Consider the following 18,724-nt stretch of genomic DNA (forward strand, 5'->3'; position numbering starts at 1 on the left):
CCCAGGTCGAAACAAGAAGAAACTGAGACCCTAAATAGCCCCCAAAAAACCCAGGAAATTGACTCCATCATAAGAAAACTGCTTACCAAAAAAAAAAAAGCCCTGGTCCAGATGGCTTTTCAGTGGAATTGTACAAAACATATAAGGAGGAGTTGATAGTAATTCCAGTCAATCGAGAAAGCTGAAAGCTCTCCCCAAATCATTTTATGAAGCTAATATCACACTGCTACCTAAACCAGGCAAAGATCCAACAAAGAAAGAGAACTACAGGCCAATATCCCTGATGAGCACAGATACAAACATTCTCAACAAGATTCTGGAAAATTGGATCCAACAACACATCTCAAAAATTATCCCCCCCCCCCCCCCCCCAATTTCCATGCGGGTCAACAGCACTTCTGTGCAGGTGAACAATGCCAACATGCTAGAAATTTCAGTATCTTTTCCCTTACAACTATGCTCTCTTAGGACATTTTGATTCTTAGTAAAAATAGCTTTTGGTTTTGTTTTTACTGTAGTAGTCTAGAGAAGTGCTTCTCAAAGTCTGGTCCATAGATCAATAGTATCGGTGCTATCTGTGGGAGACTGTGAGAAATGCAAATTTTTGGTACTATCCCAGACCTTCTGAGTTATCGGATTTATCTTAACTGTGGCTTAGCAAGCTTTCTAGGTGAGTCTGACGAGTGAGAAGTTCAATGGTCCAGAGTCAATTACTGGCATAATTGACAGAGTCGTAGACTGGCATTACCCTATGCTTAGATTCCTCCAATAGCTTCTTAATAGGTGAGTTCCCTATTTACAGTCAAATATCTTATGGACAGTTATTTTCCTCTTTAAATAATTTCTTGAAAGATTTATGATTTCCCTCAGCTTTAGTGAGACAAGACTGACAAAAATTGTATATATTTAAGGTGTACTAGGTGTTGTTTTGACATATGTGTACATGGTGAAATGATTACCATAATCAAACTAATTAATCATCACCTCCCATAGTTGCCTTTTTGTGTATGTGGCAGGGTGAGAACATGCGAGATTACTTTCTCAGCAAATTTCAAGTATAAAGTACAGTATTATTAACTATAGTCACCGTGCTGTATGTTAAAATCTCTAGAATTTATTAATCCTAACTAAAACTTTGGCCAACATCTCCCCATGCCTCCCAACACCTCCCCAACCTCTGGCAACCATCATTCTACTCACTGCTTCTATGAGTTTAACATTTTTCAAGTCCACACAAAGGTGAGACCATGCAGTATTTGTCTTTCTGTGCCTGGCTTATTTCAACTGGCATAGTGTATTCCCGTTTTACCCCTGGGTCCTAAATGGCAGGATTTCAGTTTTTTAAAGGCTGGATAATATTTCATTATATATTGAATATATACAAATATATAACATTTTTCTTATCTATTCATTCAATGATAAACACCCAGGTTGATTCCATATCTTAGCTATTGTGAATAATGCCGCAATGAACATGGATTCTGCAGATATCTCTTCAAGATCTTGATTTCAGTTCCTTTAGATATATACCTAGTAGTGGGATTGCTGGATCATATGGTAGTTCTGTTTTTAGTGTTTTGCGAAATCTCCATACTGTTTTCTGTAATGGCTGCACTAATTTACAATTCCATCAGCAAACTATAAGGGTTTTCTTTTCTCCATATTCTAGCCAACACCTGTTATCATTTGACATTTTTGATAACAGTCATCCCAAGGTGTGAGGTGACTTCTTACTACGACTTTGATTTGTATTTTCCTGATGATTAGTGAAGTTGGGCACCTTTTCATGTACCTGTTGGCCATTTGCTTGTCATTCTTGGATAAATGTTTATTTAGGTCCTTTGCCCACTTTAAAATCAGGTTTTTGGTTTTTTTTTTGCTATTGAGTTGTTTTGTGTTCCTTATGCATTTTGGATATTAGCACCCTATAAAATATATGGTTTGCACAAATTCATTTCTATCCTGCAGGTTGCCTTTTCATTTTATTGATTGTTTTTATTGATGTGCACACTAAAAAAATCCTCATATTTGTTGTGTCAGTTTTTTCCCCTCCTTTTTCTTCTTTTCAAAATTTTTCTATCTCACTGGACTTAGTTTCTTCAATATTAAACTTAAAAACAGAAGTCCTTCTCTATCTAGGAAAACTGGTGACAGGAAAGAGAATAAATAGGAAAGAAGAGAGGGAAAGAACTGACATATAAAACTAAATTTAGATTGCAAATGTGAGTGGGATTTTAGCATTGAATGTGTTCTTAAAGTCTGTCATGTATTAGTAGTTCTATTTCTTTTTAAGGAAGATAATAGATTTTTCATAGGATTTAGAAAAGAACATCTTCACTTAACTTTCTTCATGTAACTAGAATTCATGGCAGTGGTTTATTTGAGATCATCTATTTTTATATTTTCTACATTAGTTCAGGTCGAAAACACAAACTGGAAGTCCTTTTTGTTGGATTTCTGGCATTTGGAAAAACATTGGAAGGAATAAGAGAGTCTACAGATAACATGAGAGTCTACAGATAACATAATTACACACTGAGTATCTAGTCCACCACTCCTGGACATAGTAGTTTAATTAAAATTTAGTATTCTATGAACACTTCTTCATTAACAAATTGAACATATGACAGTTGAGATTTGTGCTGAAAACACATGAATTAAGTTTAAGAGGGACTCTCTCATGATACAGTTTAATGTAGGAGACAGACTAGTAAACAGATGCCTAAAATATAGCCCACATCTTTGTAATTGGCCCCAACCCCCTCTGCTTTTAGGATGTCATATTCTGCCACACACATGAGAGGCTGAGCAGTGTAGAATGTCCTCTGGCATTATGCTGTCCTGGAAGTAATAGCAGCAGAACCATTTCTTTTGGGAAAATGGCAAAATCATAAGTCCCTTGAGGTTGTTTTCTGTTATAAGAAAGCTTATTGGTTTACTCTGTGAGAAGAAAAATAGAAGCAGGGCTCTTTCCTAATCATGCCTGTTTAATTTCCCATGATTTAATGTTAAATTTAATTGTTGCTTCATCATAACTTCTGAGATAAGGGAGTTGAAATTATATATCAACTCTTATTTGTATAAGAATTTAAGATTCACCCTGAACCAATAAAGTTACTGAAGGATGTGCTGAGGCAGCTTATGTCTTTGACTATATTTGGTTCAAAAGCGATTTAAACTTGTGAACTTTCCTGGAGATTTTTTGATGAATTAAACTGATGATTCATTCTATTTCACAGAAGCAGCTGGCTGGGTAGTAAGAGCCAAATAAAATAGTTTTATTCAGAGGTTCCATCCCATAATGTATAAAACTATCAACTTCACAGTTGTCTATTTAGAAACCAATAAAAATTTTGTAGTTTACCTTCCATTTATTACAGAGCCATAAATACTAAACAAAACAATAATGAAACAAAACTGAATATACATGATTGGAAGAGAGTAATAGAATGTTCTTTAAATAGTTCAAAATAGATTTCCTTCCTTCCAATTCCTTCCTTCCTTCCTTCCTTCCTTCCTTCCTTCCTTCCTTCCTTCCTTCCTTCCTTCCTTCCTTCCTTCCTTCCTATTGTTAAATTGAAGATACAAGGATTATCCCTTATAAATTTCTGATGGATATAGCTTGCCTAAGTATTAGTTACCTTAAATCTTTCTTGGCCATTTGTAGGAAAATATAGGACAAATGGAACCAATTTATCTCATGTTTTGGCATTAGTGCACTTAATCCAAGAGACAGGGTTAAGATCACATTTTAAAAATTGTCTCATGCAATATGTTATTGGGATCATATTTCAAATGTATCTCCCACTTATTTCAGTTACTATACTTGCAAATCGATCACTGATGCATATTTGAGGGCACAACCCTACACACAGAGCACATAACTTGAAAACATATTTCTCTTATATTTACAGAAATTTTTCTTGAGAAATCTAAACTGACATTCAAAACTATGGAGAACATACATTGCTGCCTGAAAGTAGAAATGTTAAATGGACACTCTTACAAAATAAATAGAAAAATGAAGAACGTTACCCTCAGTTGTGGAGAGTTAAAACTGTCCTTTGCTGGTTTGCTCTGACTGTCTGCCAGATCTGTACAGGTTGGTGGCATTCCAGACCGGTGCTTATACGAAGTTATGTTTATATGACAGTTAGGAATCATTGGTGCATATCTCTTTGAAGTTTATTGTAAGCAACATAAATCAAACCTTGTAAAATGAATACATTGTGGCAACTTTCTGCTTCTGCTGGAACATTTTAACAACCCCACTTGCCTGTCTCAATTGAGAACCTCAGGGAATATGAGGTGGTGAGCAACTGTTACCTGACATCTTAGGGTGTCATGCTGCCAACTCTATTTAATCTCATCCTCAACCTCATATCAATGATCTGGCTTGTCATGTCCTCTTACAATTTTTTCAAGTACATTAATCTTTTGAAAAGAATTGGTTTCTGTTAATAGTATTTTCTATCCTCCTTTAAACTTTGTTCCATTATAAATCTCATGTTCCCTGCTAATGTTCTTTAAATTTTAAAATAAAATGTCATATCAGTGGTAGTAAAAACCAAATATTCTTTGCACTTCTCTACATTTCTCAGTCTCTACTACAGTTGGGTTGGGGCCATATGACTATCTATATCTATATCTGTATATATGAGTATATGTAAGTATATAGATATATATATATATAGTTTCTAGCTAGGTCAGCTGAGGACCAATGTGTCTCTTTCATCTTTTCCTCTCTTTCTCTCTCTTTTATCTGTATAACTGGAAGTGAGGAAGACTAAGATGATAGAGTTGCAAGACCGAGGAGCCTGAGTAACTGCTTGACGACCTGGTTTCCACTGGATTGACACGAGTGAAAAATAAACCCTTGTAGTTAGCCGCTGAAACTTCAGGATTTATATGTTTCTGCAGCATAACCAAGAATGACTTAACCAATATCTATCCCTTGAATAAAATATGAATTAGAGAAATGAGACGGAAGGCCATTCACATGCCTATTTTACAACCACAGGATGGGTGTGGGATTTAAATCATTGAATTTTTGAGTGGCATTTCAGGAGTTCCTTCAAGTGATGAAATATTTTCTGCATGATGATGAATATGTTAAGGAAGCTGTTTTCCACTTAAGGAAATACTATGTAAGGATTTTATAACAGTGATGCCAAAATTACTTTATTACTAAAAAATAATTTTAATTATTACTTTAGATGGCTGAAAGTTATTCTTTCCAAAGGCTTGCTTTCCAAAAAACCTTTTTCCGATGATAAAAGCAGCATATACTCCTTATGGAAGAAAAATTTTGATATATTCAGAAAATAAAGAAAAAAACCCCAATAATCCCTTATAATCTCATATGAGAGAAATACTAATAATGTTGGATAATGTCTCCTGCCAATTCTTTACTTTGTGTATGTAAGTACATGTTTATTTTGAAGACTAGCAATATTATATTTTTTCCTCTTGATTTTTCCTTTTATTACACAAGTTCTTCTCCATGTTATTTAAATATTCTTTGTAAATATTATTTTCAGTTTGGGCATTTAAACTAGGATTTCATTTTGGTTAAAGTGATTACTTTGTGGAAATTTCAATCTGCTTATTTGTAGGAATGGCCCTAAAGTCACCTTGAACTTCTGAGAAATATGTGGAATTAAGACGTGTGTATGTGTGTGTGTGTGTGTGTGTGTGTGTGTGTGTGTGTGTGTGTGTGTACATAATACAACAAATGGTTGATTTAAAAATTTTTTAATTTTAAATACATGGGGTACAATTCAGGGTTAGGTATACAAATGTTCATTATGCAGGTACCTTTGTTAATGAGGTGTGCCCCCCCTATCCTCACAGTTTCCCACTGCTGCCAATCCCACACCCACCCCCAACCCCTGGCAGTTTCCCACTACTGCCAATCCCTTTCTTATAGTATTACAATAGTTTTTCAAGGTCCGCTTATAAGTGAGAACATGTGGTACTCGGTTCTTCGTTTCTGTGATAGATCACTCAGTATTATAGCCTCTAAGTCTCTCCAAGTTGCTGTGAAGTTCATAATTTTGTTCTTATTTATGGCTGCATAATACTCCATTGTGTTAATGTACCACATTTTTAAAATCCAGTCATCTTTTGATGGGCAGCATGGTTGGTTCCATGTTTTTGCTATTGTGAACAATGCTGCAATAAACATACATGTGCAGGTAGCTTTTACACAGAGTGATTTGAGTTCCTCTGGGTGTATTCCCAGTAGGGGAATTGTGGAGTCATATGGTTGATATTTTTAAGATTTGGCCATCCTTAGAAAAATGTTGACTCCTTTTAGGAATAGAGTAATTAGAAGAGGAGTATAGAATCTATTATTTCAACTTGAGAAGCATTTATTGAGCACCAATTTATGAGAGGTAATATTAATTGCTGAAGATGGAAATGTGAACATTCCGGTCCTAAGAGAGCGTATACTCTAGATTAATACTTAAATACATGGATTCTTGACTGCTAGTCTGCTGGATTTGAGGAAATACCAAATGCTGACAACACTTGTATACATTACACAGATGCGCTTATCAGAGTGATACAGAATGAAGTCAGCACAGTCAGGCTACTTAGAGACCAACATTTTCCAAAGAAGGTACAAATCTACCTTGTCCATGACAGGAAGTGCCTGAGTGCATAGTTGCAGACGGTGATGTCTAAGTGTGTGAGGGTATGTTATATCTCCTTCATTATGGTCCAGTCGTCTTTATGATGTTGAATCAGGCTACAGTTCATTTCAGTGCTGTGGACAATCTTTATGGGTATAGATGTATAAGAATAAAAACGAACATACTTTAAGCTAAAAATCAGGAAAAATCAGGACTGAATTGTATGAGAGATTGTCTTATAAGCCATATACTTATTTTAAAACCAAACCTGCCATTTGTTTATGCATTCATTCATCAAATATTTATTGAGAACCCTATATGCCAGGAATTTTGCTAGGAGCTGGAGATAGGATGGCAAGAGAAAAAAAAAATGTGACCTATGACTTCATGAAGTGTCAAACTAATGGACAAGAAGAGAATTCATAAAACAACCGCATGATGAATGGATATGAACAAACTGATATGAGTGCTCTGAAAGAAAAAAAAAAATAGTCCATAGAAGCAGATAACAAAGGAATCTGACAACTTAGCAAGCCACGAAAGTCTTCCCTTTAAAGGTAGTGGTTGAACAAAAGTGAGAGGATCTGTAGGCAAATAGGTGAATAGGGGTGGGGGGAGGAAACTTGTGCAAAACCATGGGGGTGGTGGCAGCGATGGGAGCTTGAACTGTTTGAAGAATTAGAATATCTGTGTAGTCGATTTCAGAGAATGAAAGGAGGGTTCTATGAAATGAGCCTGAGGCACAGGCAGAGACCAGGTTATTCAGGGCCTGGTAGACCATGTTAAGACTTTTGATCTGTCACCTAAGAACAATGGATGTCACTGAGGAAGTTTTAGCAAGGGCTTGGAAAAATTAGAGTTGTGTGCAAGAATAGATTTATGCTTTGTAAAATATGACCAACTGCAATTTGGAGAGTTCAAGGTAAATGTAGAAAGACCCATTAGGAGGTTAGTGCTGTAGTTCAGGTAAGACATCATGGAAGCTTGAGTAATGAGAGATAATGGAGACAGAGACTTGTATGCATTCAAGAGATATTTATTTCCATAGCTTTAGGGGTACAAATAGTTTTTGGTCCAAACTTTAACTGTACCTACCACCCTCACCTGTGCACATTATACCTGAGAGATGATTTTTTTGTCCCTCTACTTCCCCACCTTCTGAATCGCCAGTGTCCATTATACCATTCTCAAGAGACATTTAGATAGCAAAATCTCAGTGATGGGTTGTGTATAGGAAATGGTGGAGGAGGTATCAAAGACAATTTCAAGCTTTCGGTTTGCATACCTTGATAGATCATTGGTCCATTCACTGAGATATGAAACATACAGAAAATCAGAGATAAGTATCATAAAATCAGTTCTGAGATGCCCTGGTCATCCAAGTGTAGGTGTTAAGATGCTACTTGTACATGTGGGTGAGTATTGGGCTTAATAGTGTTGGGTTTACAGATGGGTAATTGAAATCTGGTAGATGAGGATATGCCTGTAAGGGTGACAGTAAGAGTGCTGTATCTTGGAAACAAAAGCAAAAAAGTGTTTCAAGACTGAGAGACTGATTCAAGGTGTTGAATGTAGCCTATTACGTGAAACAGGAAGAGCGCAGAAAAGTATCCAATGGTTTCAGGAACATCAGGTTCCTCATTTCTATGACCCAGAGGTGCTCAGATAGAGTGATGAAACAGGAGCAAATTGGAAGGTTTAGGGTAGTAAGCTGGAAGTAAGAAAATGGTTACCATGGCGGTCAGCTCTAAATATGTGTGGCTATGTTGGAGAGAAAAGACAACAGCTGGAGAAGAATGTGTGTGGCAGAGTTTTAAACTAATGTAGCTTTGACTGATGAGACAGCCATAGATGTTTTGATATTACCACTGGGAAGCAAAACTGTGTTTATAAGTTTATAAGTTATGCATAAGGCCCATTGGTTTTATTTTCTAATACAACTTTCCTTCGAATTTCAGATTGCAACTTGAGATCTTTCCCATAGTAAGCACACTTTTGGTACTAACTCCATGCCACACACAGTTTCGTGACTTTTCTCTGAAGATCTAGGGTAAAGGTTACATGGAGTTTCTTATAAAAATAAGCAAGACATACATATCTCCATACTGTCTTCATAGAGCAATGTTGTCTGATGTCATTCCCAGAGATTACATCACTGAGTTTGAAGAAAAATTGGCTTCAAGCTTTTTGTGAGTACATGTATATTTTTTTTTTCTCCCAAATGGCATGTTTTGGAGCAGGTCGCAATGGATGAGGAAGATTTAGAACAGAGCTGGCAGAACATTTTTTACATGCATTATGCAGTTAAAATTATAACAAGCAGTGCTTTTTTCAATTATGTTATGAGAGAGCCAGTTATAGTCAGGAAAACCACGGATCAACTTTCAACTTATATGAGTCTATTTTAAGTGTTATCTGTAAGAACAGTAGGGAATTTAGCTCTCTGGGGTGTAGGGCATTCAATGCTACTTTCTCCTTTTTGGATTTTCTACCCTTTTAATTATAATTAATGGTATCAGTGTTTATACTTTTGGTCATATTTTGGTAGCTTTCTCATTCCTCGGACCCCACGATACTATTTTGTTTCTGTCTCTCTTTTCTTCCTTCTATACTTTCCCCATTGACACTTTAACTGTCTGGAATACTTCTACAATTTCTTTTTTGTTTTCCTTTTCAAATTTTGTTGGTTCAGTTCAACTCTTACATTCATGTCAATACCTCTCAAGTATATATTTTACCCCAGACTTTTCTTCTGGATGCTCATTTAACTGCCTGCTACATTCTTCTGCTTACATCTTTCCATGTACTTATCTTCTTCCTTAAAACCAGCTGTCAATTTTAAAATTTTCCCTTTCTATATCACTTTCCCAATGACTTTGGTTCAAACAAGGTTAGCCTTCATTCATTTTTTCTTTGCCACCAATCCAATAGGTCATAAAACTACTTTTGAATAAATAAATACAGATGCACAGCATCAGATCAGGAGAGAAGAGTTTCTAGAAGCAATAATTTTCTGTTTTTCCTTCCTCACCTGCACTTCCACCGTCAGAGGAAATACACTTTAACTGTGTTTTATTCTCCTGACGGTTACTTCAAACATTTTGGGAGGCTGGGTGCCTGGCTCATGCCTGTAACCCCAGCACTTTGGGAGGTGGAGCGTGAGCCCACGGGTTCTAGGTCAGCCTGGGCAACTTGGCAAGACCTCATCTCTACAATAAGGAAGGAAGGAAGGAAGGAAGGAAGGAAGGAAGGAAGGAAGGAAGGAAGGAAGGAAGGAAGGAAGGAAGGAAGGAAAAAAAGAAAGAAAAAGTAGCCAGTCGTGACAGTGCCCACCTGTTCCAGCATTCCAAGTAGTTCCAGCTACTTGAAAGACTGAGGCAGAGGGATAGCCTGAGCCCAACAGGTTGAGGTTGCAGTAGACATGACCATGCCACTATACTCTAGCCTGGAAGACAGAGTGAGATTCCAATTCAATGAACAAACTAACTATAGGCAATGTGCTTACTTATTTATCACTTGATCAACTTCAGACCTTATCTGTTGACTCCCAATATAAAGCTGAACTTTTAGATTCTTTTCCCTCTTCTTCTATGTTTTGATATTTATATTTGCAGTTTTAATTCTTTTATTTTATACTTTTATTTCTTGGTCTTATTTTTGAAAAGTGAGACCATCAGTGCCTCTACCCTACCCTCCACCTTTATTACAGGCCACAGTTACCTTCCACCCACAACCACGTCTCCTTTGCTGTGTTTGATTATCTCTACAGGTTGGAAACCAATCAATATTGCCTATATTATTATGGCGTTATTATACATAGCCACATATGGGTCCCTATCACATTTCTTTCTCCCAGATTCAATGTTGCTGTCCTCAGGCCCTGAAGGAACATGTTGTTTGTCCCCAGGTCTATTGGGTTCTTTTCTGTTGCACCAATTGCCTAATATCACTTCCTACCTGAGTTTGCTTGATATTTAGAATGTAATTTTTTGTGTGTGTAGGAAGAGAGAGCTCTGTGATTCTTGCCCTTCGTTATCACTTTAACGTTAAGATATAATTCACATATCACAAAGTTTAAACTTTGAAGGTTACAACTCAGTGGTTTTGAGTATTTTCACAAAGTTGTACAACCATCATCACTAGTTCCATAATATTTGCATCACCTAAAATAGAAACTTCTTTAGTGGTCATTTCACATTCCTCCATATGCCCAGGCCCTGGCAACTGTTCATCTGCTTTTTGTCTTTGAACTTGCCTATTTTGGGTCATTTTGTATAAATGGGATCATACACTATGTGCCCTTTTGTGTATTATTTGACTTAGCATAATGTTTTATCCATATTTCAGCACATTCATCCATTCTGTAGCACAAATCAGTATTTTGTTCCTTTTTGTGGCTAAATGATAATTAATTATTTGGATATACCATGTTTTATTTATCTATCCATCAGTTGATGGAAATTTAGATTGCTTTTGCCTTTTGGCTATTATGAGTACTGCCACTATGACCATTTGTGCCCAAGTGCATTCTTGAAAGAAATGAAAATGAATGTTTTCATTTCACAGTTTTTAGTGTGATTGAAGGCTGTTGGTCTTCAAGGCTGCTACAAAGATAGAGAGCAGAGTGGGCATAGGAATAGGGCAAGTTAAGATGTCATAACACTTACTGTTGTTGCTGAGATCCAACTGCCTTTCTTGAATAAATGCTCCCTGGGTTGTTGATGCAGCCTTCTATTCATTTACAGAGTTCTGAAAAAGTTGGTTCTGATAAGTTTTACCAGTGTTCTTGTTGCTTTTATGAGGAGAGACTTTTCAGATACCCTGACTCTACCACTGTCACCGATGTCACCCCATACTATTACATGTTCTCAATATTTTTAATCTCTCAGTCAAGGTTACTCTTTTACTGAGTCATTTTTTTTTTTTCTGAGGATCTTCTTATCAGAGCTTGTGCCCCCTTAACCCAATCTTCTGATATTCTTCTTGGGTCTATTATACAGCCTATAAACTGGAGTATTCTGGATTGGATTTACTGTTTTCTAGACTCAGTGCCTTGTTCTATCTTGCTTTCTATCCTCTTTTTTCTGGAAAACATTCTCAAGTCATTTCTTGAAAAAATAATGGGAAAAACAATGGATATAATATCTTCTTGCATTTGTGAAATGCCTTGTTCTTCCCCTCATTCTCAAACGATAGTTTGCCTGGACAACAAATTTTAGGTTTTAAACTCTCCCACAAGGTTTTGAGAACATTGATCCTTTGTGTTTCTATCTGTTATCTATTGCCACAACAATAATATACAATAAAGTACCTTAAATATGACAACTGGAACAAACCCAACCATATATTATTGCCCCCACTTCTATGAGTTGCCTGGATGTTTCTTTTGGTCTCACTTGGACTACTCAGGAGTCAATGATCAGCTGAGAGTAGCTATATGGCTCTGCCGCTGGTAAATAGGATTGTATATATTTGGGAATTGGCAAGTTATATACTGGTTTAGGGTGACCTCACCTTAAATGACTCAGCTGTTTTCCATGCAGTTATCTTACTCCCCCAGCAGGCTAGCCTGTGTATGTTCCCATGATGGTGGCCGGAATCTAAGGGAAAGAGTAAAGTACACTAGCACCTTTTCAGATCTTTGTTGCTAACATCCTATTGGCCTAAGCAAGTCACATGGCTGAGCTCATAGATGAAGAAAACTATAAAGTTACAAGGCAAATGATGATACAAGGTCATCATTATTTTGGGCCACTAACGTGCTTAATTTTCTACAGTGTTTTAGTATGTAATATTGCTGATGAGAAGTCTGGTGCCAGTCTGATTCTTGTTTTGTTTTGTTTAGGATTTGCTCTTTATCCTTGATCTAAATCTTGCAATAGTGCATTTAAGTCTATTTTTTATATTTTCTAGAAATAATTTTTATTTTTAAGATACAATTTTAATGTATACTTGGTGTACCCTTTAGATCTGAAGGTTTGCTCTTAATCTCTGAAGTCATACCCTTTGATATTTTTTTCCTCACTTTTTTTTTTCCACTTTCTCTAAGGTTCCTGTTAATTGAATCCCCGGATCGGTTCCCCATGCCTGTTGCCTTCAATGTAATCCATGTCCATGTCTCTGTCTTCTTATTCTGAGAGATTACTAAAGTTACTGAATATCTATTTTATTTTGGTTATTACAAAAATTATTGAAAGTACTTTATTTTTTCTCCCTTTTATTGCCTTCTGTTCTAGTATTATGGATTCAATTTCTGAGTAAATTATAAATTTTTCTTTTATATTTTAAAATTGTTCTTCCATACTTTGAACTATTTGTTTCTACCAAGGACTTCTGTTAATTTTTGTTTTTGCTTTTTTGGTAGAAGGAGTGACTTTCACTTGTATAAAGATGGCTCTCCTATACCTGATAGTCCTTAAATGCTCATTTACATTGATGATAAAGAACAGGCAAATTGGCATGTGCTCCCTTTATTATTTTATAAGTAACTTATTGTCTAGTTAGATGTCTTCCCTGAAGAAAATTCTTACAAGGAGTTTATGTGGAGTGAGTAGTTTTCATCAGCTAGCTTGCTTTACATTAGGGAAGGAGGCAAGCAGATTACTACAGGATGAAATAACCCACACCCTGTAAAATGTACTAGAATGAAAACATAAATATCCATCACAAAATTCTTGGCTTTCAGTTCATATTTATTTAAATTTCTCTGGAAAAGAAACAGCTATTATTTTGTCTGGATGGCAAATGCCTACTGCTATCTATGAACTGTGGGTGGAAAGTGTTGGGTCTCTTATATAGCCTTAAATGGGTCTCTTATATAGCCTTAAATGGATCTCCTTGTTTTAGCCCCATTGTACACTCATACCTTCCTTTTTATCTGCTGACTCCAGCTCAGAGTCTCTCTTTAGTTTTATTGGGCAATTGGTGGCCATGTACCCACAGCTCAGTTGTAGCTGGGGTGGAAGTAAGGGGGGGGGTGAGTTTCTCCACCTGTTTTATCTGTCAACTTATTTTATGGTTAACAAAAATTTGTTGAAATATCTTATTAAACTATTTCCTCCTACTTTTTATCATTATTGGAGTATTGTGTTTATACTTGATACTTTTATCTCTGTGTGTCTAGGAGAAAATGGAGGCAATTGCATATGTCAGCTTCCTGCATGAAACCCAAGACCTTTCTGGAGGCTCATTGAGTCATTTTGATTTTTTCTTTTCTCTACCTCTGTCTCTGTTGTTTCCTCCTTTCCAATCTTGCTCCCACTACCTCAGCCACATGTTTGGATTGACATATTCTTTCCACATTTTTTGCTTACCAAACTCCAGTAGATCTTGACTATGACATCTTCCTGTCTTGTCCACATCCGTTTGTGTGCCCTATCAAATAAATCTCCTGCAACACCACTCAGGACAGCGTTCTTGGTGCACATGTTAGCATTCAAGGTCTTCCAATTGCACTTGACCTCCTTCCCCTACTTATGTCTCACTATTCCTTCAACAGTCTCTCTGCTTGGCAGATGAGAGATGGCCTATTCATTTTTCCTAAATATACCTTGAATTTTTATCCTTCCCTGATTCCGTTCTTGCATATGCCTCCCCTGCACATGCTCTTTTCTTTATTTCTGTTCCTTGAATTCCCTATACTTTGAGGGTGGGCTTAAGTTTTTCATGAAGATTTCTCAGATTACTCAAGCATATGGTGAAACCCAGATTCTCTGTCTTGCTCATGTAGGCACTTGCAAACTCTGCCTGTGGTCTACACAGCTGTTGGCTCTTCGTAGGACAGCCACGTACTTCTGCTACCACTGGTTAAACTGTTGTTTTTTGCAAAATCTGTTTACTCTCCTGTAGTCTTTTATTAAATATTCAATATATGTTTAATATAGTTATATAATCGAATTAGACACTACATAAATTGATAAAATAAATGTCGGATTGCAGTTATTGCTATGAACACTGAGGCCAATGGTTTGGGGAACTGACAAAAACATGGCTCTGTGTTTGCTGTCTCATTGGGGGTGAATGAGACAACTGATGCTTAATGAGGGGTCCACACTGTTCTGGAAACTGCACTCAACATGCTTCACAAGAGAAATTGTGTTCATTTGTACTCTGAGACTAACTGAAAATTTGAATGTGATACTGTGAAAATTTGCCCTATTATCTGAAGATTGGTAAAGAAACGTTTATTTACATATTTTAGTTAAAATGTTTAAAGCACTGATCAATTTTTGATGATCCACATTAACCAATTTTTACTTTAAACAGCCATCTACTGGTCCTGAGTGTATCAGCCAGTCCCATTACCTCTTTAGTCCTGGCTGGAAGATAAATAATGATGCAGAGACAGTTATTCAATTTTCTCAGACAAGCTAGCTAGTATTTGCTTTGTGTTTGTTTTTTATTTTTATTTTTGATAAAGATGGGGTCTCACTATGTTGTCCAGGCTGCTTTCAAACTCCTGGCCTTAAGCTATCCTCCTTCCTTGGCCTCCCAAAGTGCTGGATTACAGGTGTAAACTACCACATCTAGCTGCTTTAAAAAAAAAAAAAAAACTATCATATGTAACTATTTTGGTCCTTGAGAAGATAAAGGAAGAAATTAGAAAAAATCAATATGGTCATTATCCCAAAATGTAGTCGTGCCATTGTTCTTTTTTTTTTTTTAAATTATTTATTTATATTTTATTATGAAGTTGTGGGTTACAGTTAAGGGTTAGGTATACAATTGCGTTTCATTCAGACACCCTGTTGATATGGGGTGTTTCCCCGTTCCCAGATAGATATTTGCTACTGTTAATCCCATCTCCCTCCTCCCACCATAGTTTCCCAGTACGGTCAATCATTTTTGTATAGTATTGCATTGGATGTTTAAGGTCCATTATATGAGTGAGAACATGTGATACTCACATCTTTGTTTCTGTGAGAGGTCACTCAGTATTATAGACTCTAGTTCCATCCAGGTTGCTGCGAAATTCATGATTTTATTCTTTTTTATGGCTGCATAGTATTCCATCGTGTATATGTACCACATTTTTTTAATCCAATCCTCTTTTGACAGGCAGCATGGTTGTTTCCAGGTTCTTGCTATTGTGAACAACGCTGCAATAAACATGCGTGTGCAGGTATCTTTTTTATAGTGATTTGTGTTCTTCAGGATATATTCCCAGTAGGGGGATTGCAGGGTCATATGGGAGGTTGGTATTTAAAGCTTTTAGGAATCGCCACACTGCTTTCCACAGAGGTTGCACTAGTTTACACTCCCACCAACAGTGTAGAAGTGTTCCCTTTTCGCCACACCCTCTCCAGCAGCTGTTATTTTTTGACTTGTTGATAATTGCCATTCTGACTGGGGTTAGGTGGTATCTCAGTGTGGTTTTGATTTGCATCTCCCTGATGATTAGTGAGGTTGAACATTTCTTCATGTGTTTGTTGGCTGCTCGGATGTCTTCCTTTGTGAAGTGTCTGTTCATATCTTCTGCCCATTTTATAATGGGGTTGTTTGTTTTTTTCTTTTCAGCATGTTTTAGTTCCTTGTAGATCCAGGATGTTAAGCCTTTGTCAGAACTGGTGTTGGCAAATATTTTTTCCCAGTTTGTAGGCTGTCTCCCTGCTCTCTTAATGGTTTCTTTGACTTTGCAGAAGCTTGTCAGTTTAATAAGGTCCCACTTGTCTATTTTCTCTCTTATGAGCTGTGGGTTTTGGGTTTTGTTTAGGATTTGGATGCCAGTTCCGATTTCCATGAGGGTATTTCCTTCATTTTCTAAGGTTCTTATTGTTTGAGGTTTTACATTTAGGTCTCTGATCCATTTGGAATTAACCTTTGTGCCTGGGGATAGATAGGGGTCCTGTTTAAATCTTCTGCATGTGGTCAGCCAGTTTTCCCAGCACCATTTACTGAATAGGTTCTCCTCTCCCCAGTGGTAGGTGGTGGAGGCTTTGTCAAAGACGAGTTGGTTGAGAAATTGAGGTTTTGCTTCTGGAATCTCAATTCTGTTCCATTGATCTATATGCCTGTTCCTATACCAATACCAAGCTGTTTTGATGATTGTAGCTTTATAGTAAAGTTTGAAGTCTGGTAATGTGATACCACCTGCTTTGTTTTTTTTGCTGAGGATCGTTCTGGCTATTCTTGGACGTTTGTGTTTCCATATGAATTCTTGCATTGTTTTTTCTAGGTCTGAGAAGAATGTTGCTGGTAATTTGATGGGTATTGCATTGAATTTGTAGATTGCCTTAGGTAAGATGGACATCTTCACAATGTTGATTCTTCCGATCCATGAGCATGGGACATTTTTCCACTTGTTTGTGTCAACTTTGATGTCTTTGAGCAGTGTTTTGTAGTTTTCCTTGTAAAGGTCTTTCACGTCTCTGGTTAGGAAGATGCCAAGGTATTTCTTTTTTTTGTGTGGCTGTTGTGAATGGAATTGTGTTTTTTATTTGGGTTTCTGTTTGTTTATTATTGGTGTGGAGAAATGCGATTGTCTTTTGTACATTTATTTTGTATCCTGAGACTTTGCCAAAGGCCTTTATCAGTGTAAGGAGGTTTTTGACAGATTCTCTTGGGTTTTCAAGGTACATAATCATATCATCTGCAAAGAGAGATAACTTGACTTCCTCTTTTCCTATTTGGATACCCCTGATTGCCTCCTCTTCTCTGATTGCTTGAGCCAGGACTTCTAATACTATGTTGAACAGGAGGGGTGAGACTGGGCATCCTTGTCTTGTTCCAGTTTTCAGTGGAAATGGTTCTAATTTTTGTCCATTTAGGAGTATGCTCTCTGTGGGTTTCTCGTAGATGGCTTTTACTATTTTGAGGTATGTTCCCCATATGCCTAGATGTTCAAGGGTTTTTATCAAGAAGGGGTGCTAGATTTTATCAAAAGCTTTTTCTGCATCTAATGATATAATCATGTGGTTTTTGTTTTGACATCTGTTGATGTATTTAATTACATTTATGGTTTTACGAATGTTGAACCAGCCTTGCATCCTAGGAATGAAGCCTACTTGGTCATGATGGATGATTTTGGAGATGTATTGCTGAATCTGGTTTGCTAGGATCTTGTTGAGAATTTTAGCATCTATGTTCATCAAAGATATTGGCTTGTAGTTCTCTTTCTTTGTTGCATCTTTACCTGGCTTGGGTATCAATGTGATGTTGGCTTCGTAAAATGATTTGGGGAGAGTTCCATCTTTTTCAATCGCCTGGAATACCTTCAGTAGGATTGGTTTCAGCTCCTCCTTAAATGTCTTGTAGAATTCTGCTGGAAAGCCATCTGGTCCAGGGCTTTTTTTTGTAGGAAGTTTTCTTATTACGTAGTCAATTTCCTTGATTGTTATTGGTTTATTTAGGGTCTCAATTTCTTCTTGTTCCAACTTATGTAGGTTGTGTGATGTCAGAAAGTCCTCCATTTCCTTAAGGTTTTCAAGTTTGTTTCCATACAAGTTTACGTAGTAGTCTCTAATGATCTTTTGTATTTCTTCAGGGTCAGATGTGACTTCATCTTTTGTTTTTCTGATTGTGCTTATTTGGTTTTTTTCTCATTTTTTCTTGGTCAGTCTAGCTAGGGGACCATCGATCTTATTTATTCTTTCAAAGAACCAGCTTTTTGTTTCATTGATTTTTTCTATTATCTTTTTGTCTTCTATGTCCTGGATTTAAGCTTTTATTTTGGTGATCTGGATTCTTCTGCTGAAATTAGGGTTTTTGTGGTCTTGTTTTTCCAGCTTCTTTAGGTGTCTTGTTGGGTTATGAATTTCTGTTCCTTCTATTTTCCTCATGTGTGTTTGTAGGGATATAAATTCCCCTCTTATTACAGCTTTTAAGGCATCCCAGAGATTTTGGTAAGATGTTTCTTCATTTTCATTTGTTTCCAGGTATATTTGATCTCTGTTTTGATGTCATCATTGACCTAGGAGTTGTTTAGCATCATGCTGTTTAGTGTCCATATCTTTGTGGGTTTTGGGGAGACTTTGTTGGTGTCAATGTTTATTTTTATTCCACTGTGGTCCGAGAAGGTGCATGGTAGAATTTCAGTCCTTTTAAATTTGCTTATGCTTGATTTGTGTCCAATTATGTGATCGATCTTA

The sequence above is a fragment of the Carlito syrichta genome, unplaced genomic scaffold, assembly GCF_000164805.1.
Source record: "Carlito syrichta isolate Samal-C Ts95f unplaced genomic scaffold, Tarsius_syrichta-2.0.1 Scaffold309834, whole genome shotgun sequence".
In the NCBI taxonomy this organism is placed as follows: Eukaryota; Metazoa; Chordata; class Mammalia; order Primates; family Tarsiidae; genus Carlito; species Carlito syrichta.